Below are 27,997 nucleotides of genomic sequence, written 5' to 3'. Positions count from 1 at the left end.
TTGATTTCCAATTTCATTCCATTATGGTTGTTAGATGCAGAGTATTATCTCTATTGTATTTTATTTGCTAAGAGTTACTTTCTGACCGAAAATATGGTCTGTTTTAGAAAATGTCCCATGTGCTGCTGAGAAGTTTATTCAGCCATTGATGTGTGAAATATATATATACACGTGTGCGTGTGCGTGTGTGTGTGTGTGTGTGTGTGTTTTCTGTTAATTCTACATTAATTGCACTTTTTAGTTCTGTAGCTTCCTTAGTTTTTGTTTGGAAGATCTAATGAGGAAAGGGACATGTTAAAGTCATCCAGTATTCATGTATTTTGGTCTATTTGATTTTGTTATTGACATTTCTTTGATAAGCGTAGGTGTTCCATTGTTTGGGGCATATACATTTATGATTGTTGTTTCTTATTGTTGTATGATTCCCTTATGCATTATCAAATGACCTTCTGTGTCTCTTCTGATTAATTTCAGCTTAAAGTCCACTTTATCTGATGAGAATAAAAATCCTTTTTTGTTTACTAGATGCATGTGAATGATGTTTTTTCACCATAAGTCTGTGGATGTCTTTGCCTATGGAGACAGCATATTTTGGGGTCTTCTTTTTTTTAATCCAATCTGCCAGGCTATGTCATGTCTTTTGATTGGTGTGTTTGACCAATTACATTTCACACTACTATTGAGAGATGAATTTTATTTCTAGTCATTCTGATTTATTACTAGTTTTTTAAGTTGATTAGATACACCTTTGAATGACTGTTTCTCTAGTGTAGTACCTACTTACTCCTTCTCATTTTTATTCTGCATTTGTTCTCATGAAATATTTTATTGAGTATTTTCTATAGAGTAGGATTTATTCTTGTGAATCCTTATAACTTTTGTTTATCATGGAAGGTTTTTACTTCATCTTCAATTCTGAAGCTTAATTTTGCTGTATGTAGTATACTTGGTTGGCATCCATTTTCTTTCAAGACCTGGTAGCTTTTAGGGTCTGAGTTGAGAAATTGGCTGAGGTCTGGATTGTCTAAATGTGACCATTTTTCTCTAGCAGCTTTTAAAATTCTATACTCATTTTATATATTATGCAATTTCATAATGGTATACCTTGCACTGAGTGAGTCTGTTGTAATTTTGTATAGTTGGAATCCTGTTTGCCTCCTATATTTGATTTTCTATTTCATTCTCAAGATTTGGGAAATTTTCTGTTATTATTTCATTGAAAAGAGTGTGCATTCCTTTAGTTTGTACATCGGAGCCTTCATCTATCCTGATAAATTTTAGATTTAGCTTCTTAATGTTATCCCATATTTCTTGAAAATTCTGTTCATGGTCTCTTAACATCTTTTCTCTAAAATCATCTTTATTTTCAAGATTAGATACTTTGCATTCGTTGCCTGAACTCTAGTGGTCTAATCTATTGGTGATGCTTTCCATTGAATTTTTAATTTGGTTTATCGATATTTTCATTTTGAGAATTTCCAATTCTTATTCAGAATATTTCCTTATTGAAGTGATCCGTCCCTTGTATAATCTCTCTGATTTCACTCCTTATGTAATCTTTAACCTTATAGATCAATTTAACTATGAACTTTCTAAATTTATTCTCTGATATTTTCTCCACTGTGGTGTAAATGGAGTCTGTTATTGATGCATTCCGGATTTGCGGGGGGTAGTTTATTCCCTTGCTTTTTCATATTGTTTATGAGTTTAGACCATTATCCAAATGGATTTGAAGCAGCAGAATTTATACCCTATGAACTTATAGTGTTCCCGAAGGTTTCCAATGCCTCATAGATTAGGGGGAGTCAAATTATACCATCAACCCTTGCAAACAATATATAACATTAAACTGAATACTTGATACCTACTATTACATCTACAATGTTAACTGACACAATAAACAGAAAAAGGTAGAATCAGCAATTTCTACCAGTAAAAACAGTAAATAATCATGTACTGTTAAGCATAAAATCAAACAACAGGTATTATTATGACTTCCACAATATTAATAATTGCTACAGCATTAGTGGTGAAGACTGGCATGATACAAACCAATTAGTGTTAAAAGAGGTTGAGAACAGAGTTAATTAAGAGGAAAGAAGAAGATATAGATAGATATAAAAAGCATTTATTATTACAAAAGAAGAGCAGGAAAAACGTAGAAGAGATGTAGGTTGTGATTGTTATGAGGGGGAAGCTAAAAAGTAAAAGTAAAAAATTAAAGGAAGAATGAAAGAACAATTGAATTTAGAATTACTTAAAGAAACTGAAAATATTCATGGTAGGTAATATGATCTAATAATGATACTCAATTTTTTAAAGTTACAAGATAAAAAACATTATTTTATCCTATGAGGTATCTCTCTAGAACTACAGGTAAAATTTTATTTGGAAATAATATCAAAGTATCTACATTTGCTACCAAGAATATTTCAATATACTGACCCAAGAGATTCTGGTTCATCATTATATATTTTAGTTTTCAATTTTTATGAGTTTCGACTCCCTATTCCAATCCCACCTCCTAGTTTTCATGACTACAGAGTAACTTCTATGTTTTATACATAGGAAGACACAGTTGAAAGAGAGTGAGAGAAAGAGAGTGAGACGGAGAGAGAGTGAAATTTAACCTATGTCAAATAAGACAATGATTCTTCACAGCAAAAAGTTCCATCTCCATATACAAAATTGTGGGTCATGAACATAATAATTGCATCCTTCCCAAATTTTGTAAATTCATATATTTCTTCATTCAGTGTACCTGCCTATTTTGCTCACACAGCACTGTTCTGAAATATTCATAGAGGCCATTTAATTGTGTTCACTATCATTCTGGGTGAAAACATTGCCACTGCCCTCAACTTTCTCAGATTTACCAACAAACTCATCTCAATGATTGACAGTCCCATTAGATTATCAACTCTTTAAACCAAAAACAATGCCTTGCACATAAATCAAAATATGATTTGAAAATATAAGCAAAACTCAATGAATATTCATTACTTCTTTATATAATGAAAGTATGGAAGAATTGTAACATTTTTGAAAAGTCTGAAACATTCTATTATCTTAATAAATGATCATTATTTTCATCTTTTCTAAGTAATTCTTTGCTCACTAATCTCAAAAGTCTCTCCTAACAAAAATTCCACAAAACTAAGTTATAGAAATTTAACTTACAATGTTTCTTCTCTTAATTTGTATGACAGAGGAACAGTATAACTTAAGCTATTCCTGATGTTTGTTCACAGTACCATGCATCACTTAATATAATTCAATGATGAATTAAAGAGGAGAATTAAAAAGAAAATGAACATAACCATACAAATTAGAAAAAATAACATTTAATATTTTTGCTCAATTTTATACAAGCTTAGGTCTCTGAGATTATCATAATTTCTACTTTATAACTACAGGGGAAAAGCAGTGTCTTTGAATACAACTGGGTAAAATTCCCTTCTGCCCCTACAATTAAATTTATTTATACTTCTTCTGAAAAATATGCTGATGTACTGAGAGAAAAAATGATACTTATTATGAATCATAAAAGCAAGACATCGAGTTGTCTTTGTCCATTCATATATTACTTCCCCTTCACTTTCCTCTCATTTTTAAAATCATTAATTTTACAACATTTAACTTCACTAACATCTCTCCATGAAATAATTGTTATTTATTTAGTGCATATTAGGTTAGTTCTCTTGTTGCTTTTAGAATATACTCAAGACAAAGGCTCTTTCATAGGTTGACAATTCTATTAATACTAGAATATAAACAATGATACTTTCACAATCTAGAAAGAGGTTCAATCTCTCTTGTAAACTGTCATGGGGAAAATAGTTGTTTTCAGAATTTATTAAAAAGAAAATAAGAATTCTTTAAGTAGAAAAATAGATTGTCTAATGCATCTGTTGTCATACACTTCCTCTTAGCACAGAAAAAGACCATGATAGAAGATGATGTAGTAGGTTTTTATTTGGTAAAAATCATATCATTTCACAAATGTGAAGCTGTTGAATATATTCAGTTTTTCTCCAACTCTTTTCAAGAGATAAAATCTCATATAAAACTTTAGATTTAAGGAGTGCTTCCTCATACAGTGAGATTAAGATGAAGCAGTCTTATCTATATGCACACTTACAAACTGAGTTTAGTAAACATTACCATATAAGGTATTATCCACATATATATGGATTCTTGATAACCAGTTAATAGGAAAGACCGCAAATTTCAAAATAAGGATAGGCATTTTAATAACAGACTGTCTGAAGGTTTTTAAAAATAATTTTTCATTCACATCTCATGTTTTTGTTCTTCATCTTTTGTAAAACTAGCTCTCTATCATTTTGTCTTTTCCATTTTCTTGAACTTCCTAGAGAATGAACTTCCAAGTTGATCATCATATTTTCTTATGTTTTCCCTCTTGTAGTCATCTATCTTTTTTTTTTTTATTTTGCTTCCTGAAAGACTGCCTCCATTAATCTTCTACCATTCTAGTATTTTTTAAATCTTATTTTAGTATATAGGAGTTCTTTGCTTTCTCTGACAATTATTTCTGTAGCATGTATCTAATTTTGCTTTACTGATACAAACATCTCTTACTTATCTGAAACTATTATCAGTAATTAAAAAGTTATTCTGTCCCTTAAAGTCAGTTTACTCAACACTATTTTATGTTTTTTGGTCTTATATGATCACTGTATTTCTATTTCTGGACTTCCCCCAAAATTCCTGGAGATAACTGTCTATACACAGAAATTTAATGGTGAGGAACTAAAAAACTGACTATAAAATCTATATGTGGAGACTGGAGTTGTGTATCAGTGGTAGAGTATTTGTCTTGTATGCATGGGGTTTCTGGGTTCGATCCTCAGCACCACATAAATAAATAAAAATAAAGGTATTTTGCCCATGAAAAAAATTTTTAAAAGTCTTTAAAAAAATCTATATGTTGAAGCTTTAGTATACTGTAGTCATATATACATAGTCATATATATTCTTGATGCAATCAAAGACACCTCTGACAAGGCTCCATGTACAAATATCTTGAGTCTTTTTTTTTAAATCAACTTACTCTTGTACTTGAGTATTAAAAGAGTAGATGTTACTATTCTTAACACTAAGCAAGGAAGGGGAGTTGATTTCCTTTTTTGGTTATATAGATTCCCACTTAATTCTTATGATTTTTGTAAGGTTCCTCAACTTTCCTTCAGCAATGTTTGGTATTGTGAATCTAGATAATTTTTCCCCCTAAGGACAGGAGAATTAGGTGTATGGCTGCCTAGGTGGTCTCAGTGTCCCAAATGAACCTTATATAAATCCTCTTGGTTTTAGCACCATTCTATAAACTCACTTTAAAAGCTAACTGGTACCTCTATTCTTGCTTTAATAATCAGTATGCCCTTAAAAACATTTAAATCTTTTTTCCATATCACTTGCTGAATTACAAATCATTCATTTGCCTTTCACTTTCCAAAATCTTTCAGCTACCTCTTAGAAGCACTATTCTTGGTTTTGTGAATTTACATTGTTTCTGCTATGTTAATGAAAGCCCCAGGTAAATTATTTAAAGCAATAAAAGCCACTTTTAAGAAATTTACATTGATGCTGGCTAATAAGCCTTACACCCACTTAAAGAATTCTTATTTTCTTCTTAATAAATTCAGAAAAACAACTATTTTCACCATGACAGTTTACAAGAAAGATTGAATCTCTTTCTAGATTATGAAAGTAAATCAGGCAAATTTTATTTTATTTGAATTTTTCTCTCCCTCATTACAGGTTTCAAAATTCATTCTATCCATGTTTGGATATTTTGTTCCCAAAATTTTTAAAGTTCTTCAACATAACACACTTCTCTGAAAATCCAAATAGGATATCAACATAAAAGCAAAAGAAATTACTTGTGCAACCATCATACTAATTTACTTATGATACAACATATTACCTGAAATAATTACATATGAATTATAACCATATATAACATCTACTTAGCTATAAAGCTACAGTTATCAAATGCATATTTATAACTCAGTAAATACAGCATACCTGCAATATTCAAACAGGGTGATACCAAAAGCACAGAAAAACAGCATTGTCAAGAATTTAGTAAAGAAAACTCTTATAATGCAGAAATATAAATTAAAAAGGGGAGTACTGGGGGTATAGTTCAGTGGCAGAGTACTTGCCTAGCATGTACAAGGCCCTGGGTTCAATCCCCAGCACCACAAAGAAAAAAAAAAACAAGAATGGGGGAAGGTGGGCACCTTTGCTTTGATGATGACAGAGAACTGTACAGGCCAATATTCCTACTGTAATACTATAAATCTGAAAACAAACACATAAAGTAACTTTTCAGACATCAGACAATAGTAAAACATGACTCTGATCCATGTTATAGGAGAAATGCACAAATTGAACTCCAGTTTATCCAGATTTCTGACTAAGGACACTATTACCACAGTGAAGTAAGATAAATCTCACTGAGTTCAGGGGCTACAATCTAATTAAGCTGATGAGGCAAAGACTGGAGTTTAGGGCAACTGAAACAACTGGCATTTGCAGGAGTATACAGAAAGGCTAAAATTTAAGAGACTGACAATACAAAATGTTAGTGAGAATAAGGAATTATTGAAACAGTGATTGTGTGCTAGTGGGAGTATAAAATACTACCTATGATCTCCTTTGAAAACAGTGTTACCAGTTTCTTATTAAAAATATATACATACCCTCCAAAAGATCATCTAAGGAACCGCTTCCTGATTTAGACTTTAAATCACTCTAATATAGGCTAGTCTACAAAGAATCTTCATGTTGAATTAAATCCACTGAAGACAGAATTCAAAACTCAACTAATATCTATTTATTTTATATTTTACATGTAACTATTTCCAACTTCTTATCATATAAAGTAAAATAACAAAGTCAATGCTTCAAACCCCTCTTAAGTTAGTGAATACTACAGGCAGTTGATTGATGTAAATGGAACAATCAATAGTTTGTACACTACGTGCTGGAATGTAAGGACTGTGGGAAAGCCCCCTAAGAGTAACTAAAGTGCAACTTGTTCAACTGTTTTAGTCCTTTTTCTCTTTAGAAATACATCAATGATCTTTCTGCAAAGAGTCTGAGGAGTACTCCTCCCAGGACTACTACTATGTTGAGAGTATTTCTAGCAGTTAAGATTTGGAGAAATTGTGGTTTTAATCTTTTAAATTTAAAAAAATATTAAATTTCCAAATATGTGATCTGATAATACTGCACATCTTTTTAAAAACTGTATCTGTCCACTTTCTCCTGCCCCACCCCAAAGCCAAAAATTATTTTTTAAAAAATAAATATTGTGGTAGAGGGAAGAATTCTGCACAAAATAAGAAATGCACAAGAGCACTTGAATAGGAAGGCAGTGTGATTTCTAAGGAGAAAATAAAACACTCTCTTAGTGTGACTGAATATAAAAATAAAACCAGAAATCATTCAAGATGAAGATGGAATAAAGATATTGGCTGAAACATGGGCACGCCTTGATGGTTTGGTGAGGATACTTGAACCATAGGAACCCTTTAGGTGACTCAGAGTTACCCTGTAGTTACCTTTTATATAGCTGATTTATCCAGCGCATGTATCAGAGCAAAACAGGGGGGAATACCTTCTGCAATTCTGAAATAATAAGTCCAATGAAACAGGTACTGTTTCCTTTGGGTACCTGGGCCATAAAAATATGACTAAAACCAGACAGATCCCTGGAAGAACAAAAATAGTTTAAAACTATCCCCTGTTCTAATTATTCCTAAGGCTCAACTACATTATTATCCTTGAGGTTCCTTCAATTTGACATTTTCCTTAGCTTTTTCCCTAAGTTAGCATAAGGTTGGTCTTTGGTATGTGGAAAATAAAATCAATATTGACATCTTCGCAATAGGTATGGCTTAGGCTAAAAAAACACAACCATAAATTTCCCAAGAGACCTGAATATGTACCCCTCGCAAAGCAACTAAAAATATAAGGAACAAAAGGTCATTTCATATATACTTATAAATTGAATATAGGCTTTGGTGGCCACTATTTTCTTTAAAATATATATCTGATTTCTAAAATACAATTAAGCTTTCTCCAGAACATGCTTCTCAATCTCTCAAAAGCAAATAAATCTAGGTACCACATCTATTTTCATCTAATAAACAAAATTTTAAAAACAAATACAATTAGAATATCACAATTATAAGAATTTTTAAGAGTTTCCTACCAGTAACAATGGATGTCAATCATGTAAAAATAAGAAATTCAACATTTCTAAGATATGAAGCTTGACAAAAAAGAGAAGTACATAAATCACAAGTTTAAACATGGTTATATTTGTTACCAGAGATGCCACATATGAAGATTATTTACAACAAATGTCATGGAAAATGAGAAATGGAAAATGTAGACTCATAACAGTAATAAAACAGCTTAATTTTTTTTTAGTTTTTGTATATAAATTTTATATTTTTACAGAAATTTTTATACATAAAATTTTACTTAAGAAGAATATGTTAAAACTTTTGCAAGTCTCCAGTAATTTTTACATGTAAAATTTAAGAGGAATATGTTAAATGTTTTTTAAGGCTCCATTTCTATTTCACAAGTATTTGTTAAAATAGATTTTACAGCAGTTTAAGGTTCACAGAAAAATTAAGCAGAAGATACAGAAATTTTCTATAACCACTCTGCTTTGCACATGTACAGTCTCTCCCATTATAAACATTCCCCAATAGTGTGGTATACTTGGTTAAATCTGATGAAACTATACTGATATATATTAATCACCTAAACGCTGTAGTTAACACAGTTCACTCTTGTGCTTATACATTACTTGGATTTGGGGAAATGAATATTGACATGAATATACTTTATGTCATGTGCAGAAAAGTTCCAATGACCTAAAAATCCTCTATGGTCTGTCTACCTATTCATCCCGCTTTCACTGCTTCCCCTGGCAACCACCAAAAATTTTTTTTTTTTTTTGCCTTTTCCAAAATGTCTTTACATGTACTTATTTACCATGTACATAACTTCTTTGGTGAGCAGCATTGGAAGTCTGGGTAAATTTTTTCATCTCATTGTTTGTTATTTTGAGTTTTAAGAGTTCTTTGTATATTTTGGCTATTTATTTATATAAACAGTCCTTTATCCAATTTGCCTTCTGTAAATATTTTCTCCCTACAGTTGTTTTTTGTAACTTATGATAGCATTTCACTTTTCATTACAAGCATTCACAGATAAATTCCACACTTGGAATCATACAATAAGTGGACTTTTCAAATTGGCTTCCTTCACTTTATGTCTTTTCATGGAATGATAGCTCATTTCTTCTTAGTAATTTAGTAATATACATCATGTGGAAGTAATACAGTTTATCTGTGAGAAACATCTTGGTTGCATCCAAGTTTCATCAATTATGAATAAAGTTACTATAAACATTCATGTGCAGAAATCTGTATGGATCTAAGTTTTCAATTCCTTTGACTATACAAGTACTGTGATTGCTGGATTCTATGTTAAGCATTTAATTTTTACAATAAACTACTAAACCACCTTTTAAAGAGAACAAAACATTTTGCATTCCCACCAGCAATGGATGATAATTCCTGTTGTTCCACATCCTCACCAGCATTCAGTGTTGTGAATGTTTTGGATTTTGGTCATTCTAATGGGTGGGCAGTGGTACCTCACTGTTCTCATTTCTACTTCCCTAATGACATATGAAGCCATCTTTCCGTAATGACATATAAAGCATCTTTGCATATACTTATTTGTAACTTCTTTGGTGAATAGCATTTGAAGTCCGTGGCAAAATTTTTTCATCTCACTGTTTATTATTTTGAGTTTTAAGAGTTCTTCGTATATTTTGGCTATTTATTTGTATAAACAGTCCTTTATCCTATTTGTCTTTTGTAAATATTTTCTTCCTACAGTTATTTTTTGTAACTTATGACAGCATTTCACTTTTCATTATAAGGATTCACAGATAAAGCAACCCATATAATCTGTTTAGCAAAGTCTGTCAAGGTTAATGGATATCCACACGTTTTGCTGAACATTGTGGCATTTTTTAAACAGAAACAATATGTCCAAATTATTTAAGACACAGAAAAGATGAAGGGAGAGAGCAAGAATAGGGGGCAGAAGTGGGGAGGGAGGGAGGGAAGGAGGGGTGGAGGAAGGACAGGAAAGGGAAAAGAAAGGAAAGGGAGGAAAAAAAGGGAAGGGGAGGGGAGGAGAGGGGAAAATAAGCCATTCCAGGACACATACCATAAAAGAAAAAGAAAAAAGAAGTTAAAGCACTCTCTTAGGAAAATTTTGATTATCAGAGAAAACAATGTAATTCAAATAGTCACAGTCCAGAAGAATCATAAAATAATCAAAATTACCTTTAAATTAGAAGTAAAGCTATAACTGCATCAACTCACAAATAAAATGCCTGTCATGCTCTATTTTAAAGTAATAATAATTACAGTATTTTGAATTTCTCTTTTATTATAGCAAATTTTAAGCCTTTACAATATTTGTAAAGAAATCACCCACATAAAATAACCCTAATACAACTGTATATTTTGGCTACAATTATACATTTAATGAATTCCTACTCTGATAGGCTGAAAATAATGATTTTCCAAAGATATATTCACTTCTCAATCCCTGGAACCTATAAATATTTTCTTATATGAAAACATATCTTATCTTTTAGGATCTTACCTCCATCACTAGAATCAACAACACATTACATCAGCACAAGAACACCTCTTGTGGCCCTATCCTTAAGCCCCATCAACTACTAATATGTTTATTACCTCTATAACACTATCCCTTCAATGATTTTTTATATAAATAAAAAATAGTGTGTAATATTTTCAGATTGTTTTTCAGTCAGCACAATTTCCTTGAGAGTCATACACAGTTTACTCATTTTTATTGTTGCATGGTATTCCATTAATGGATATACCTAAGTTTGTTCAACCATTCACCCACTAAAGGATATATGAGTTATTTCCAGGTTTTGACTATTAAGCATAAAGCTGCCATGAACATGTAAGGTTTCATAGCAATCAGGGCAGAAGGGTGGCTATAGTATTTTATACCTCATTTAGTTTATCATCCTTCCCAAGAAGACCAAGCCTGGCTTAATCTATTTGGCCAAATACTTTTGGTACAATATAACACCTACATTAAAATCAACACTTTTTATTTGGTAATCAGTAAGAGAAATAGCAATGTCTTCTATCACTAGAGGAAAAACTGCCTTACTAGCACATTATACTTTAAGGCAATATAAAGGATTTTTAAGGATGATTTTGACGACATTCAAATTTTACCTTACACACTGAACTTAAAATTTAACACTCATTCAAGACTCTAATATAACTGTAAAATAATCTACCATCATTTATACTAACTTATTTACACATAACCTGCCACTCTATTTTTTGAACCACAAGAGAACAAATCACTTTAAAAGTGTTATCTGCTTAATGTTTACAGAAGGATGTTTATTTGGGAATTTGATTTTGTTTTAAATAAACCTTATTTTGAAACGTATGATGTTTTAAAAACACAACTTCTGTATCTGATAAAAATATAAACCCCAATATTTTTTTAAAAAAAAATCCTCTCAAGCAGGATACAATGCATTACACAAAACCACACTCTCTTAAATAATTAGGTTTATCTTTATCATGTATATAATCATTCCAGCCACAGGAAATCCAAGAAACACTTCACATGGATTTACAGCTATAAAACAGAGTACAGAATAAATTTCCAAAAGGATAGGATATATTTTTTGAATTAATTACAGAATACATAAATCCAACAATCTTCTCAATCATATCCCATCAATGCATGTTGTGTGTGTGTGTGTGTGTGTGTGTGTGTGTGTGTGTGTACTCATGTTGAACCCACAGTACGAAGTTAATAAGTAATTAATACTCAAGCAATACAGTCTTCACTGCACCAATATTTTGTGATCATTGAAAGTATGATTTCATCTTTGAGTAAGTTTTTCTCCCCCCCAAATTGAGAAGTTTGTTAAATTAGAGAGAAATACCATGCTCTGTTCTCACTACCCAAAACCCTTAAAAAGGATTACCACATAGAACATATATTATATAGCAGATAGCAGTTTGGTAGGTTAATATAGCAGTGCCTTTAATAAATTAGTTCTACAATATTACCTCTTTTGATGAAATATTACTTAGAATTGGGACTAAATATTTCAAAATACTGAATCAAACAGAAATATAACTTCTTTGATCATTATTTTAAAAAGAAAAAGGACAGTAATAATTGTGATTTAAAATGCTAGAAATAGAATTTTGTTGGGATAAATGAATTATTCATTTTTGCTTTAAAGTCGCCTTTAATCATTATGCTATTAAAGTATAACATATAGAAAACTATTATATGCAATGACATACACATTACATGTATTTCCTTAATCTCAGAAAACTCAAAAGTATTGTACACCAGAAGATAGTGCAACAAACTTCATTGTAGTTCACACATTTGAAGAATATGTGCTAAACCTGACTAACTAAAAAGAACAGGAGCCCAAAATAAGCTCTCTGAATAACAGAATGTCATGTACAGAGGAGTCTTTTCTTAAAGATCCATCAAAAATGCCTATCAATGGATTGATACAAATATATGCTTGGTTGCAGAAACTAGTAAGAAATGAAAATGTAAATCATTGTAGTCATATCAATAGTCAATGATATGCTCTGATAATTAAAGTAAAATGCACTATATTTCAGTATTGTACTTTAGTAATAAAGTTTCTTATTCGGGATCATACTAGTCACCGTACAATGTCGCAAAAATAAAATATCATGAACTCTTGCATTTACTGGTAAGTATTTATAACTTTGTAAATTCTTGATAAATAGATATACAAAGCATATTTATTCATTTGAAAAATATCTAATATACATTTAAAATTTTTCTTATGTCTTTTATACAATTTTCTTGATATTGTTGCTCTTATTCTGAATACCCAAAGTAAGCTAATCCAGAAAAACTCACACCTTAAACCTTCACAAACCCCAGGGAAGCACCTTAACAAGATTACATAAAGTGAGTACTCAGTAGGAGTTTGTTTTAGAAAATAAGACTAGATAAACAAGTCTCTGAGGACTTGTTTTATATTCTAATCAACTAAAAGTTGAAGATTGAGGTTATGAACAGATAGTAAATCATGTCAAATCTGATTCACAAACTCCTGTCATTATAGTACATCTTCTAGTGAGCTATGGAAGTAATCTCAGTGTACCTAAAGAAAGCACTCCAAGATAGTCCCACAATTAGAGTTTGCACAGGGGACAAAATCTGAGTTGACTGAAACCATCATTTCATAAACAACGTAACTGAGGATCTAAAGCCAAAAATGTTCAAAGTTACAGAGCAAATAACTAGTCTCATATTAAAACAAAATTATCTAAAGGATAATAAACAAGAAATTACAATAAAATTAAGATGAACAGAATAGGTTGGGCATGATGGTACGTGCCTGTAATCCCAGTGGCTTGAGAGGCTGAAGCAGGAGCATCACAAGTTCAAAACTGGCCTCAGCAAATTAGCAAGTTCCTAGGCCATTTAGTAACACCTTGTCTTAAAATAAAAAAATAAAAAGGGCTGGGATATAGGCCCATGGTTGAGTGCCCCTGGGTTCAATCCCCCATAACCAAAAAAAAAAAAAAAGAATACCCACACTCTCACACTCTCTTCCATTGACCACCTACAGTGTATTTGGTATGATGCTAGATAATTTTACAGACCAGTCTAATTTTAAATTCATTTTTTCCATAAAAATAAATATTAATATAAATATTCTAAATTATTTTGATTGATAAAAGCTGTATGCACTTATCACTTACAACATGATGGGGTTTTTTTCTTTTTTGTTTTTTGTTACTTGGGATTTAATCCAAAGGAACTTAAGCACTGAATCATATCCTCAGCCCTTTTTATTGTTCATTTTGAGACAGGGTCTCCTTAAGTTGCTTGAGGCCTCACTAAATTGCTGAGGCTGGTCTCTAACATCAGCATCTCCAGTCTCTGGGATTACAGGCGTGGACCACTTTGCCCAGCTCATAATGTCTTGAAATATGCAATGAATGACTAAATCAAGTAAATTAACACATGTTTTACCTCAAATAACATACTTTTGTCCTGAGAACTCTTTAAATTTACACTTAGGAATTTTCAAGAATATGTTATTAACGATAGTCAGCATGTTGTACCCTAGATCCCTTGAACGTTCCTAACAAAAAATTTTGCACGCTTTTACCAACACTTCCTCAAACCCCTCCTCTGAACAACCTTGGATAATCCATTCTATTCTCTACTTCTATGTGTTCAACCTTTTTAGATTCCACATATACATGCAATCATGTCAGATTTGTCTTTATGTGCCTAACTTGTTCATATAACAGAGTATCCATGTTGTTGCAAATAACAGGATTTCCTTCTATTCCAGGGTGTGTGTGTGTGTGTGTGTGTGTGTGTGTGTGTGTGCGCGCGCGCGCGCTGAGAGATTTTCTTTATCCATTCATCTATTGATAGGTATCCAGGATGACTCTATCCATACATTTTAAAGATAATGAAACTGAGGTTCAAATATGTTAATGAAGTTGTCAATGGTCACAGAACAGAAAATATAAAATAGAAAAGTAGAAAAATACTTATTGAATGCCTACAGGTTCCAGGCACTGTTCCGGATGCTGGAAATACAATAATACACCAGAGATTTTCAGTCCTTATATCACAGAATTTCATGAAGACCAAATAAAAATGAATAGTATCATATAATTCTTTTCCAGAAGAATTTTTTTTAATTTTTTAGTTGTAGATGAACACAACCTTTATTTATTTATTTATTTGTTTTTATGTGATGCTCATCTATTATAACTCTAACCAAGGATTAAAAGTAAAATGTAATGATAACAAATTAAAAGATAGAAAATTGCAGAGGAGAAGTTATAAGTAACCAAATGGAAATAATAGAAATGAAAAATATGACATTGTTAAAAATCATTAGATTGTAATGAAAGTAGAGATAATGAACTTGAAAAATCAAACCCAGTGCCTTACATGTGTGAGGCAAGTGCTCTACCACTGAACTACAAACCTAACCCTCAAAAGAATTTTTAGCATCAATTTTAACCACTTTAGAGAAATCCATTTTCCAATTCCAAATCAGATGTTCATATTAATAATGTAAAAGCTAAAGGACTTTCATTCTAATGACCACTGGGAAACAGTCACTGGGAAAGGTAACCATGAGATCATATAAACTGTTCATCTGCCAATGCATGACCTGTTTTTGATATTACATGTTTTTCCCCTGACTTTTCCAATTCAGTTTGAAATAGTTCAGAGAAAGTCCGCTTGCCAGATTGTTTAGTTTCACAAATCTTAGCATTAGATACTTTTTCCTAAAGTTCAGCCTAACTGGCCCTTTGCTTACTTTCATTTCATAAAACTCTTTTCAGTGTTAATACCAGATGCTTACTTTCTCTGGAAATGTTCCATTTTTAAAATACAAGCATGACTTTAATTAGACAAGACATAAACTAGGACAGCAGAAAGACTGATTCTAAGAAATTAGGTCAGAATACTAATTTCTGAACAAGTAGAAAGTTCAACAATATAAACATACTTTTGTTGAAATACAGAAAAACTCATGAGACATAAGGGACTAGAGATCTCAAAAGTTAATACAGAGCTCTGCCTCTAGTCATGGTCAGGTTGTTCCCAAAGGGCAAACTTACAAGAGATAATAATCACCAACTCTGGACAAAATATATTTTAAAAAGGACATTAATACATAGGAAAGTGATTTTGAATACTTATTTGGATAAAAGTGAATAACTAAATAAGATACCCAGCTTAGGGCTTTTAACGTGAGTGAGGGACTCAATCTTGTAAAGCAGCTAAAATTTAATAGAAATCATAACCTTACACTCTTGACGAATCAGAGGAAAAGCTCCCAAGAAAATCACAGCATTTGGAAAGTGAAGGTGAGAATTCTAGAAAGAGGAAAGCCAGAGAAAGGAAACTCTAAATTCTATTGATAAACAGTTCAAATCTCTTGCTAAACCATGCATATATGAGAAAGAATCCTAGTAGCACTCCTGAGTTTGAAATAACTGACCTGAAATTTCAACTAATACTGACCACATGAGAAACAGAGTTTGAAATTGGAATACAGCCAAATTAACTTAACTTGGAAAATAGATGAAAAAAAAGATACAAATCAACACCTGTCAAATGAGTAACAGAATACAGTCTCTATAATACATCATTCACAACACTCAACATAAAATCTAAACATTCTTAAAAAATAAAGAAATAAAAACCTAATGAAGAGAATATGCAATCAGAAAAGACTAACATGAGTTTATCCAGAAGTCAGAATTAGAAAGGCTTGTAAATCAACTATTATAACTCTAACCAAGGATTAAAAGTAAAATGTAATGATAACAAATTAAAAGATAGAAAATTACAAGGAGAAGTTATAAATAACCAAATGGAAATAATAGAAATTAAAAATATGACATTGTTAAAAATCAATAGATTGTAATGAAAGAAGAGATAATGAACTTGAAAAATCAATATAAATTATTCGATCTGAAGCACAGCAAGAATAAAGATTTACAACCTTCCAAAAGTAAAGAAGAAGAGAATGTTGAAGAAAAACATTTTAAAAATAATAGTCAAGAATTTTCCAATTTTGGTAAATGACACAAATTTACCCACTTTGCATAAAAGGCATTTTAAAAAGTCCACTCCTAAGTACATCATGGTCAATATGCTGAAAGTCAAAGATTAAGAGAAAACATTTTAAGTAGAAAGGCAAAAACATTTACTTACAGGAGAACAATAAAAATGAATGCTAACTATCTTGAGGGGGAAAAAAAAGAGATGAGAAAACAGGAAAATAACATATTAAGCAAACAAACAAATTCAGTCTAGGACCGGTTGTCCAGTAAAACATTCTTCAACATTGAAGACAAAAGCATTTTAGATAAAATAAAACAGAGAATTCATTGCCAGCAAACCTTTACTGTTTACAAGAAATACTAAAATTGAAATAAAATAATACCAGATGTAAATATGAAACAACAAAAAGGAATAAGAAGCAAAAGAAATGGTACACACTGATCCCATAATTACTGTTAAAACATTGGTTTGAAGAGTCATACTTTTTTTTTTTTTTAATGAAGAGGAAAAGTAAACCAAATAGATAGACTTGCAATATAAAGTAGTGTATTCCCTTAAAACTGGTGAGGTTAGGCTGGGGATGTGGCTCAAGCGGTAGTGCGCTCGCCTGGCATGCATGTGACCCGGGTTCGGTCCTCAGCACCACATACCAACAAAGATGTTGTGTCCGCCGAGAACTAAAAAAAAATAAATATTAAAAAAATTCTCTCTCTCTCTCTCTCTCTCTCTCTCTCTCTCTCTCTCTCTCTCTCTCTCTCTCCCCTCTCTCACTCTTTCTTTAAAAACAAAAAAAAAACTGGTGAGGTAGCTCTTTTATGTTATATTTGCATATCTTTCTTTCACTTATACTTGCAACAGAATTTACTGTTTAAAGTATTTTCAGAATAAAAGTATATTTAAAAAGTAAACAAGAACTAATTCTCCACATACCAAATTAGTTCTGGAACAGGGTTTTGAAAAGTCAATTAACCTGTAAATCATCCTAACAAATAATCATACATATTCTACAATGTTATAAGAAGTCTGTAAAGGAATCTGGAAAAGGTTACTGAAAAACATTTATCATAGCTGGAGCTTTGTTAAAATATTTACACAAATAATTTCTCTAAAAAAAATTTTAACATTGCCAAACATTTAGCACTTAGAAAATGAAAATAAAATTACAGCTGGGACCTCTGAACCACAACTTTGAGACAATGGGCAAAGGAAATGGGTAGCTATGAGATACTACCCACACACCTGCCATCTACAGAATGGGTTCCTTTTCCTGATGTGAACAGAATTAATGATAATTTCTTTAAAATCAAGGAGCTTCACCTGAACAAGACTTCAAACGTTCTTAAGAACTTGACAACATTAGGTCAGTGTGTATTGACTGCAAGTAGACATGCAATTTCTCTCATACCATGCTTTTCCTTTCCTGCCACTCCCTTGACAAATTCCTCTCTGGAAGACCTGGCCAGTTGGCATGCCACTGGCAACATATGAAATTATGGTTCTGCACAGCCTTATCAACAGAACATACTGTTCTTTTTACCTGTTAATTTTCTCCAATCTGATGGCGAGAGGTGGTAAAAAGGTAAACCTCCAAAAACACACAGGTTATTCATTACAGCTCTGTTTGAAATTAAAAATACAGGAACAACTTGGGGGCTGGGGATGTGGCTCAAGCGGTAGTGCGCTCGCCTGGCATGCCTGCGGCCCAGGTTCGATCCTCACCACCACATACCAACAAAGATGTTGTGTCCGCCGAGAACTAAAAATAAATATTAAAAATTCTCTCTCTCTCTCTCTCTCCCTCTCTCTCTCTCTCTCTCTCTCTCCTCTATCACTCTCTCTTTAAAAAAAAAATACAGGAACAACTTAAATGGCCACACATAGGAGAGTAGTTGAAAAATTGATAAATTCACAACATGGAGTATCATGTACCACAGTGGTTTAGAGGATAGGTTGTTTGGGAAAAAAAAAACAGCAAAATGAATAATAAATATTTCTAGAGTATTACTCTTCAGAGAAAAAATAATATAGAAAAATATGTATGCTTATTCGTACAAAATAAATATAGAATATATAAACCAAAAACTAGGGAGCTTGGTTACCTACAAGACTGGGGTGGCAATACCAGGTAAAAGTAAGAAAATGGGAATCAGGTTGTAGGGATGATAGAGAAATGACAAATGGACAACTATAGCTTTTTATATAGCTCTGATTTTTCATAATTATTCATACACCAAAAAATAAATAACTAATATCAACTAGAATTTAGATAAACACAAAATGAAAAAGAGACATTGAAAGGCACAGGAAAGAACAAAACTAATTCAAGAAAAATTGAATATATTCTAGGAATAAATACAAAAAAGAATTATATAAAAATTGTACCATATTTAGAAAATTTGTTTTTTAAAGAATATAAATCAGCAATATTTAAAATATAATTATGCTAGGTCTAAGCAAATAAGTAAACATATCATGGATATATAAAGTCAAACTTGTCTTGCAAGTTATAAAGAAGAAAGAAGGCCAGAATAAACTGTATGACATTGGATTAACCTATGGCTTTAAAAATAAATGCTAACAAAACACCTATATGCAAATATGTGTATATGAATGTATGAGTACACTCATTTAGTTGCTAGCTCTGCTCATTGCTAAGAAGACCTAGAGTAATGTCACCTCTGTAACAATGAACAAACCTAACCCCGAGATCTTGATGACCAAATACAATTTGAAATAAAATTATATTTTTTTTTTTTTGGAACATTGAGTGATTACATAGTAAGGTCCAGAAGACAAGATAACCCTGGTTCATGCCAAAAAAGAAGGTGCTCAAAAATAATTGAGACATATGAATATGATTTTTTCTTAGAGAGAGAGAGAGAATTTTAATATTTATTTTTTTAGTTTTTGGCGGGCACAACATCTTTGTTTGTATATGGTGCTGAGGATCGAACCCGGGCCACACGCATGCCAGGCAAGCGCGCTACTACTTGAGCCACATCCCCAGCCCAATGAATATGATTTTTTTTAAAAAAGCCAAGTTTATAAAGTTTCCAGTAGCCAAATTTAGCAAAATCTGAGCAACAAATTAATAATAACTATTTAGCACATACAATAGAATAAATGTTCATGAGCCTACCAAAAGAAATAATTACAAATAAATCAAGAAGAAGCACCTCTTCTTAATAGAACTCCAATTAAGAAAAGAAAATGACTGATAAAAATAGAAAATCATAATTAGGTTTAATAAGTAATAATTTGGAAGATAAAAATCATTCACTGATGCTAAAATGAATGAGTAAAAGTATGAAAAACACAGGTTATACTTTCAAAATATCTCCCCACAAGTCAGGTATGGAAGTGTACAGCTGTAATCAGAACAACTTATGAGGCTGGGGCAGGAGGATCACAAATTTGAGGTCATATTCAGCAACTTAACAAGACTCAGTCTCAAAATAAAAAGTAAAAACAAACAACAACAACAAAAAAAAAAATAGCAATGTAGCTCAGTAGTGGAATGATCCTAGATTCAATTCCAGTACAAAACAAAACAAAATTCCAAATAAGATACTTATTAACTAAAAAGGAGAAAACAAAAAATTTACACTAGAAAACTCAGCACACACCACTTTAACCAAATTGTCAAAAGTGTGTGTGATATTATTTTATTTTAAAATATGAATAAACTCAATCTGATCATGAAGAAATATCAGAGAAACCCAAATTGAAGGAAATTCTACAAAATAACTGGCCATCCCCTCTCAAAAGAGTCAAGTCATGAAAAACAAAAACTGAGGAACTTTAACAGACTATAAAAGACTTTTAAAAAGATAATTAAATGCAATTCAGGTCACTGGATTGTATTTTGAATCAGAAAAAGGTTTTTAACGTGACAATTAGCAAAATTTAAAAATAGTATCTATATAGCACTGAGTCAATGTTAATTTCCTGATTTTAATAACTATACTATGGGTATGTATGGGAATTTAATAACTATACTATGGGTATGTATGGGAATATTGAGGACATAGGGTGAAGCACATACATGAATTCCCTTTACTATTTTTGCAATTTTTCTCTACATCTTAAAATTAAAACATTTTAAAAGTAGGCATTATTCATCAAACATATAAACTATAACATATTAGAAAACATCACTACAGACTGGGGATATAGCTCAGGTGGTAGAGTGCTTGCCTCACATGCCCAGAGCCCTGGGTTCAATCCCCAGCACCACCAAAAAAAAAAAAAAAAAATAGAAAACATCACTACAATCCTCCCTATTGTCCTTGTCTCTTATGAACTGCTGTTGGATCATTTGTTGGCAGAAATATCAGTTTCACCAGGAGTTATATGAATAATTAGTTTTTATTATAATGGTATACCTTTTCAACACTTTTAGAATAATTATTTTATTTGAATGCTTCCAGTTCTAATAAAAAATATTTAGTAGGTGACCAATTTTAATCAATTCATGTTAAATGTTACTCTACCAGAAAATTCAACAAGGAAATTGAAGCTCTAGGTCTATCAATACATACATGTTCAATAAAGTATTCAACATAACAATAGAAAACACTTAACAGGGTCTCTTTGAGGTCAAGAGAGACCCAAGTCACCACAAATTCTTTAGGTTCCTGATATAGTAAAAAGTAATAAAGGCTATGTTTTTGTGTGTGGTACTAAAAATCAAACCTAGGACTAACCACATGGTGGGGAAGTACTTTACCATTGAGCAATAACCCCAGCCCAAGATTTCAAAACTGGAATGACATGTTAAAATGTTATTCAGAGTCCACTTCATATGGCTTTTAATGGGTTACAATTTTAAGCTGATATAAAGAATATCAGCTATGACCATATGTATAATCTCAGACCAATTTAGAACCAACCAGGAATAGACTAGAAGTAGGTAATTGCAAATCACACATAAAACAAAGGAAAATAAACAATACATCGACATCGATGACAAAAAACATAGGTTAAAAAAAATTAAACAAAAACTACAAAAAGGAAGATACAAAGATGGCAAATAAACACATTAATATATCATTTGCAGCTCTGAATCACTGGGAAAAAGCAGGTTAAGGGCTCAATAAAAAACTGTTAAATTTTGAATGTGTTTCCTTCACAATTTAAGTATTGCCAATGTGACTGAATTCAGGATGGGGCTTTCAGAGTTAATTATCCATGCCCTTCTAGAAAGTCTTGATGGAAGAAGTAGGTTCCCCTTTTTGCCCCTCTGAGGTACAGCAAAGAAGCCTTCAAAAGATGCTGACACCTAGACAGATTTCCCAACTTCAAGAACTGTGAAAAATTACATTGCTATGTTTTATAAATTACCAAATCTCAGGCATTCTGTTATACTAGCACAAAAGAGACTACAGCAGATATCATAACACCTATTAGAGTGGCTAAATTAAACATACTGACAATACCAAGTGCTAATGACAATAAAGATATTCTATATATTTCTAGTGGAAATGTAAAATGGTATAAACACACTTTGGAAAACAGGGTTGTAGTTTCTTGTAAAGTTAAATACATCCTATCATAAAATCCATCTTTCATAATCCTAAATATTTATCATAAAGCAGGTTTAGCAATTCAGTCATTATACACCATAAGGTCTCTATTTCAACTATTCAATTATTGATATTGTAGCACAAAAGCACACATGGAAAATATGATAAGCAACTGGTCATGTGTGTGTTTCAGCAAAACTTTATTTACCAAAATGGGCAACCAATTTACAGACTCTCGTTTACCAACCCTTCTACTCAAGAAAGGAAAATTTTAATTTACACTAAATACTATACATGAATGTTCAAAGCACTTTTGCCAAGACCAAAATATTGAAACCACTCAAATTATTCTTCTGTGAATAAAATGGATAAACAACATGTAGTAAATATAGCCATACAATAAACTATTTGCAATGAATAAATATAAACTACTATTACATGCAACAATTTGGACGAATCTCAATGGCATTATGCTCAGTGAAAAAAAGTCAATATTAAAGTCACATAGTCTAGAATTCCAATGATAATATTCTTAAAATGATACAACTATAAGGATAAAAAAAATCAATTGTTACAGAAGAATTATATCAAATGAGAGGCAAGACTATGAAGGGGTAACATGAAGGAATTAAGTGGTTTCTTTTAGATAATGTATCCTGATTGTGATAGTAATTACACAAATCCATACAGGTAATAAAATTCATATAAATAGGTATTGAAAATAAAAAAGTGCATATAAAAATTGACATTAATATAAAGTCTATAATTCAGCTAATAATATTGTATCAATGTCAATTTCCTACTTTTAATAATGTTTCCTGGTTACATATTGTTTTCCTTGGGGAAGCTGAGTGAAGGGCACAATGAAATTCTATGTTTATTTTTGAAACTTGTGAGCCTAAAATTATTTCCAAATAGTTTTTAACAGTTAATTAATTGTAGAAAGCAAAGATGATAATGGTAATAATAAATATGGAGTTTGTAACATGCTAAAGTAAAATATATGACCATAATAGCACAAAGCTCAGAACAAAAGAAATAAAAGAATATTACTATAGGGTTCTTATAATATCTGTAAAGTGATAGGTGACTTCAAAAATTGTGACAAAGGTAAAAGCCTTTTCGGTATGAGCCCTAAAGTAAGCATAAAAATAGCATACAAATGAGTTACAGTTAATGAGATAACTTAAAAAAATGAAATTTAAAAAATAACCAATACAAAAGGAGAAAGAACAAGAGGAACAAGGAAATAAAATAAAATGAAATAAGAAGAGAGTGATGGGTTGGAATTGTAGCTCAGTGGCAGAGCACTTGTGTAGTATGTGCAAGGCCCTGGGTTCGATTCTCAGCACCACATAAAAATAAATAAATAAATAAAGGTATTGTGTCCAACCACAACTAAAAATTAAATACTAAAAAAAAAAAAGAAGAAGTAGACAGCAAGCAGATTTTAATACTATCACCATCAATAATTAGGTAGAATATAAATGACCTAAACAGCCCAATTAAAAGACACAGACCGCCAAACTGGATGTTTTAAATGGCAAGACCCAAATGCTTCCTAAAAGAAATCTAAAAAAAAAAAAAATCTAACTGAGCTTCATTCCCAGTCCTTTATTCTGAGACAGGGTCTTGCTAAGTTGCTGAGGCAGGCCTCAAACTTGCAATTTCAGCCTAAGAAGTTGCTGAGGTTACAGTCATTCACCACCTGCTCAGCTAAGAAACCTAATTTAAATAAAGACCAAAATAGTTAAAGGCAAAATAATAGGAAAGGTATAACATGCTCATTCCAATCAAATGAAAAATGGAATGGTACTTGTTCCATGCAAAGTAAATCAAAGAATATCAATAGAATCAGAGGGCATTTCCAAATGTAAAAGGATAAATTCCCATGGCAAAACTTAATACTTTCTATTGAATAACAAAGATTCAAAACATATGAAGCAATAGCTGAAATTATTTTAAGGAGAGGCAAACAAACACATGATTACAGTTCCAGATTTTAATACATTCTCAATCAACTTACAAGAAACAGACAGAAAAGCAGCAAGATTATAGAAAACATAACACCAGAAACCAATCTGATCTAACTGACAAACATAAAACAATCCAACCAACAACAGCATAATAGATGGGCGCGGTGGCCTATGCCTGTAATCCCAGTGGTTCAGAAAGCTGAGGCAGGAGGATTAGAAGTTCAAAGCCAACCTTATCAACAGTGAGGCCATAAGCAATTCAGTGCGACCTTGTCTCTAAATAATAAAATTACAAAAACAGGACTGGGGATGTGGCTCAGTGGTTGGGTACGCCTGAGTTCCATCCCTGGTATCCCCCCTAAAAAATAAAACAAAATATCTTTAAAGGACACACACAAAAAAAAACTTTGAACAAGACAGACAATATTCAAAGCCATAACACAAGCTCCAATAAATTTAAAAGAATTCAAGTCACATAAAGTTTTGCCACCAATAATGATCTATATTAAAAGCTACTAACACAAAGATATTTTAAAAACTATAAGCTAAATTATAAGCTTATAAATAATCTAAGAATGAAAACTCAAACCAAAAGGGAAATTATAAAAGTATTTTCAATGAAAATGAAAACATAAAATCTCAATAATGTAATTAAAGTAGCACTTGAGAGGAGAATTAATACTCTAATGCTTCTATTAGTAAAGAAGAAAGATTTCATCAATGGCCTCTATTTCCACTTTAAAGTAATAAATGTGATACAAGATCTATAAGATCTGTACTTTGAAAACTATAAGCAATTGCTGCATAATTAATGATACCTAAATTAGTGTTTCTAAACTATTGCAATATTGATATAATGTAATGGAAGGCTATCCTGACCATTGTAAGATGTTCAGCAACATCCTTGGCCCCTATTCACTAGAAGCCAGTAGCAGCCATAGGCTGTAACAACAAAAAAAGAAAGAAAAGAAAGAAAGAAAGAAAACCAAAAACAAACAAACAAAAAGTCTCCAGACATTGCCAAATGTCCCTGGTTATGTAAAATGTCCCCTCGTTTGGGAAAATGAACTTAAACAAGTGAGTATATCTTGTTTAGGGATAAAAAGACAATATGTTAAGTTGTCAATTCTATAGACCCATGTATTCCCAATTAATATCCCAGCAGACTTATTTATAAAAATTGACAAATCACTTTTAAATCTTACAAAATTTGTTTGAAGTACATGGAATAGCCAAAGCAACTTCAAAATGAAACAAAGTTGAAGAACTTATACTACCTGATTTTAAGGTGTTACAAGCCAAGTAATCCAGACAGATTATGGTTAACACAGAGATTTTTTTAAAAAATAGATTAATGAAGCAGAACAGAGCCCAAATAAAAATGTGCATATCTATACACAGGAAGACATGCAGTCAGTCAGCTGATTTTCAACAAAGTGCAAGAAAACAAGTGGATAATTCAATAAATGGTACTAGAGTGACTGAACAGTCATGTAAATAATGAGAACGTCAATCCATACCTTGTGTCTTATACAAAAACTAACTCAAAATATATCACAGACTCTAAATGTAAAAGCTACAAAACTCATAAGTGAAAATACAGGATAAAGTCTCTGTGACTGATGTTAGGTATATCTTATTAGATATAACACCTAAATTACAATCCATAAAAAAAAATATTCCTCAAAATTAAGATGTTCCGTCTTTCTCCACAAACTAGGTGTTCCCAAATCATGTATGTGTCATGGAATTTGTATCCAGAATGTAAAAAAGAACTCTTCAAAACACAATAATAAAAGAAGCAACCCAACAAAAACACATAAAGCATGTTGACAAACATGTCATCACAGAAGATATACATAGAGAAAATAACACCAGAGGCATTTGGGAAATGTAAATTTAAAATACAGTAAGATACTATCACATACCCACTAGAATGGCTAAAATTAAAAATTTGACCATACAAAATGTTGACAAGGATATGAAGGAATGGAACTCACATAGTGCTTGTGGGAATGTAAAATGATATATAATCTCTATTAGAAAATTCTGGAGCAGTATCCTAAAATGGCAACATACCATTTAACCCAACTATTCTATACCTAAATAATATCCAAGAAAAATGAAATATATGCCTATACTAAGATTCATATGCAAATGCTCATAGTAAATGTGGTATATCTGTACAAAGGAATACTATTCAGCAATTAGAAAGAATGAATTGCTGATACATAATATATAATGATAAATACTGTCGGGAACTAGAAGGAAATTCTCCTTCAAAGATTAGCCTGACAGCCCCCTGGAAACATCCTGCCCAGAAGGCATCCTGCAGCTACCTATATCCCTGGAACATCCTGTGGTTATCAGGATCATCAGACATCTTGCAGCTGGCAGTTTTACCACCCACATCCAGCAATTGCTGATTGGAGACCTTCCCCATCCCCAGCATATGAATACCCACCCACATCCAGCAATTGCTGATTAGAGAGCTTCCCCATCCCCAGCATATAAATACCCCTGTGTGAATAATAAAAGTTTGCAGCTTGATCAGAACTTTTGTCTTGCTGTCACCTTTCATGTCTCTTGTCCCTTCATTCCGTCCCATCTAGGTTCCCTGCCCACGTTGATGTGCCCTGCCAGACGGGACAAAATACCTAAGGCATTATGCTTTACAAATAAAGTTATAAGCAAAAGTATCTACTGTATAGTTCCTTTATATGAAATTCTAAAACAGGTAAAACTAATTAATGTATACTGGCATAAATAGTCCAGTGGTTGCTTGGGTTGGGGCAAGAAAAGGGACAGATGGAGACTGACTGCAAAGACACACGAAGGAACAGGCTTCTGTGATACACATTCAATTATCTTTTACTGCATATAAATCACACCTGAAACTAACATTTTAACAAAACTAATGTTGGATTCATAAGTCATAGGCCTGGATTCTATCTTTGCTAACTTACTTTTTTCTGTTCTCCTTAGCCACTCATTTATATTTTCAGCATCTATTTCCTCAAAAATAAACAATGACAATATCAAGTCTAATGAAATACAGGAAAAATACATGCTAAAGAAAATATTAACAGTATTACACAAAAAAGTCATTTTACAACATACTTTTCACATGCTGCTTTCTACTTTTGTTCTTATGATAAATTCTTTCCTGAACAATCCTGTAATAACAAAGAATTCAGATATAATGACTTGCATCTTAAAAAAGAATAAATCATTTTAAATTAAAATAATATAACAAAAACAAGAAAAAGAAAATAGTCCTCAAATACAAAACTGTATAACCAAAAATTAATAATTTTTTTAAAGTAGTAATTCTAAAATCTCTTTTATAGCTTAACCTAGAAAGTATATACTTTGAGTAGAATTTCTGACCCACATACATTACTCATTTAGTTCTCATACTCTAAAAGGGTAAGGAATAACATATATACACAAATACTTTTATCACAGAAATAAAGATTATTATAACTTCTTTTTTTGGGCATTCAAACAACACATTTGAAAACCCAAACTACCACAAACCTGAAAGTCATTACTATTTTTGACAAAGTCTTTGGCAGAGTACCACAATAAATTCTGCAATTCTGATATTTAATCTGGAAATGGCCCTCTGAATTCAGAGTTTCTCAAACCACAGGAACACATGGCAATAATATAGGATTTTGGACTGCTGTTTTTAAAAACAACTTTGGTTGGGTTTTTTGGCTAACTTATTTTATC

The 27,997-nt window shown here is 31.7% G+C and overlaps 1 protein-coding gene across 3 annotated transcripts in view; it reads right to left on the bottom strand.

Annotated features, from left to right (window-relative positions):
• Positions 1 to 27,997, bottom strand: part of Xrcc4 (X-ray repair cross complementing 4) — a 247,045-nt gene that overhangs the window by 183,024 nt on the left and 36,024 nt on the right. The window lies entirely within an intron of this gene.

Source organism: Ictidomys tridecemlineatus, chromosome 1 (genome assembly GCF_052094955.1).
Source record: "Ictidomys tridecemlineatus isolate mIctTri1 chromosome 1, mIctTri1.hap1, whole genome shotgun sequence".
Taxonomy (NCBI): Eukaryota; Metazoa; Chordata; class Mammalia; order Rodentia; family Sciuridae; genus Ictidomys; species Ictidomys tridecemlineatus.
Note: the sequence above shows the minus strand (reverse complement) of the source record. Positions and strands in the feature narration are given on the sequence as shown.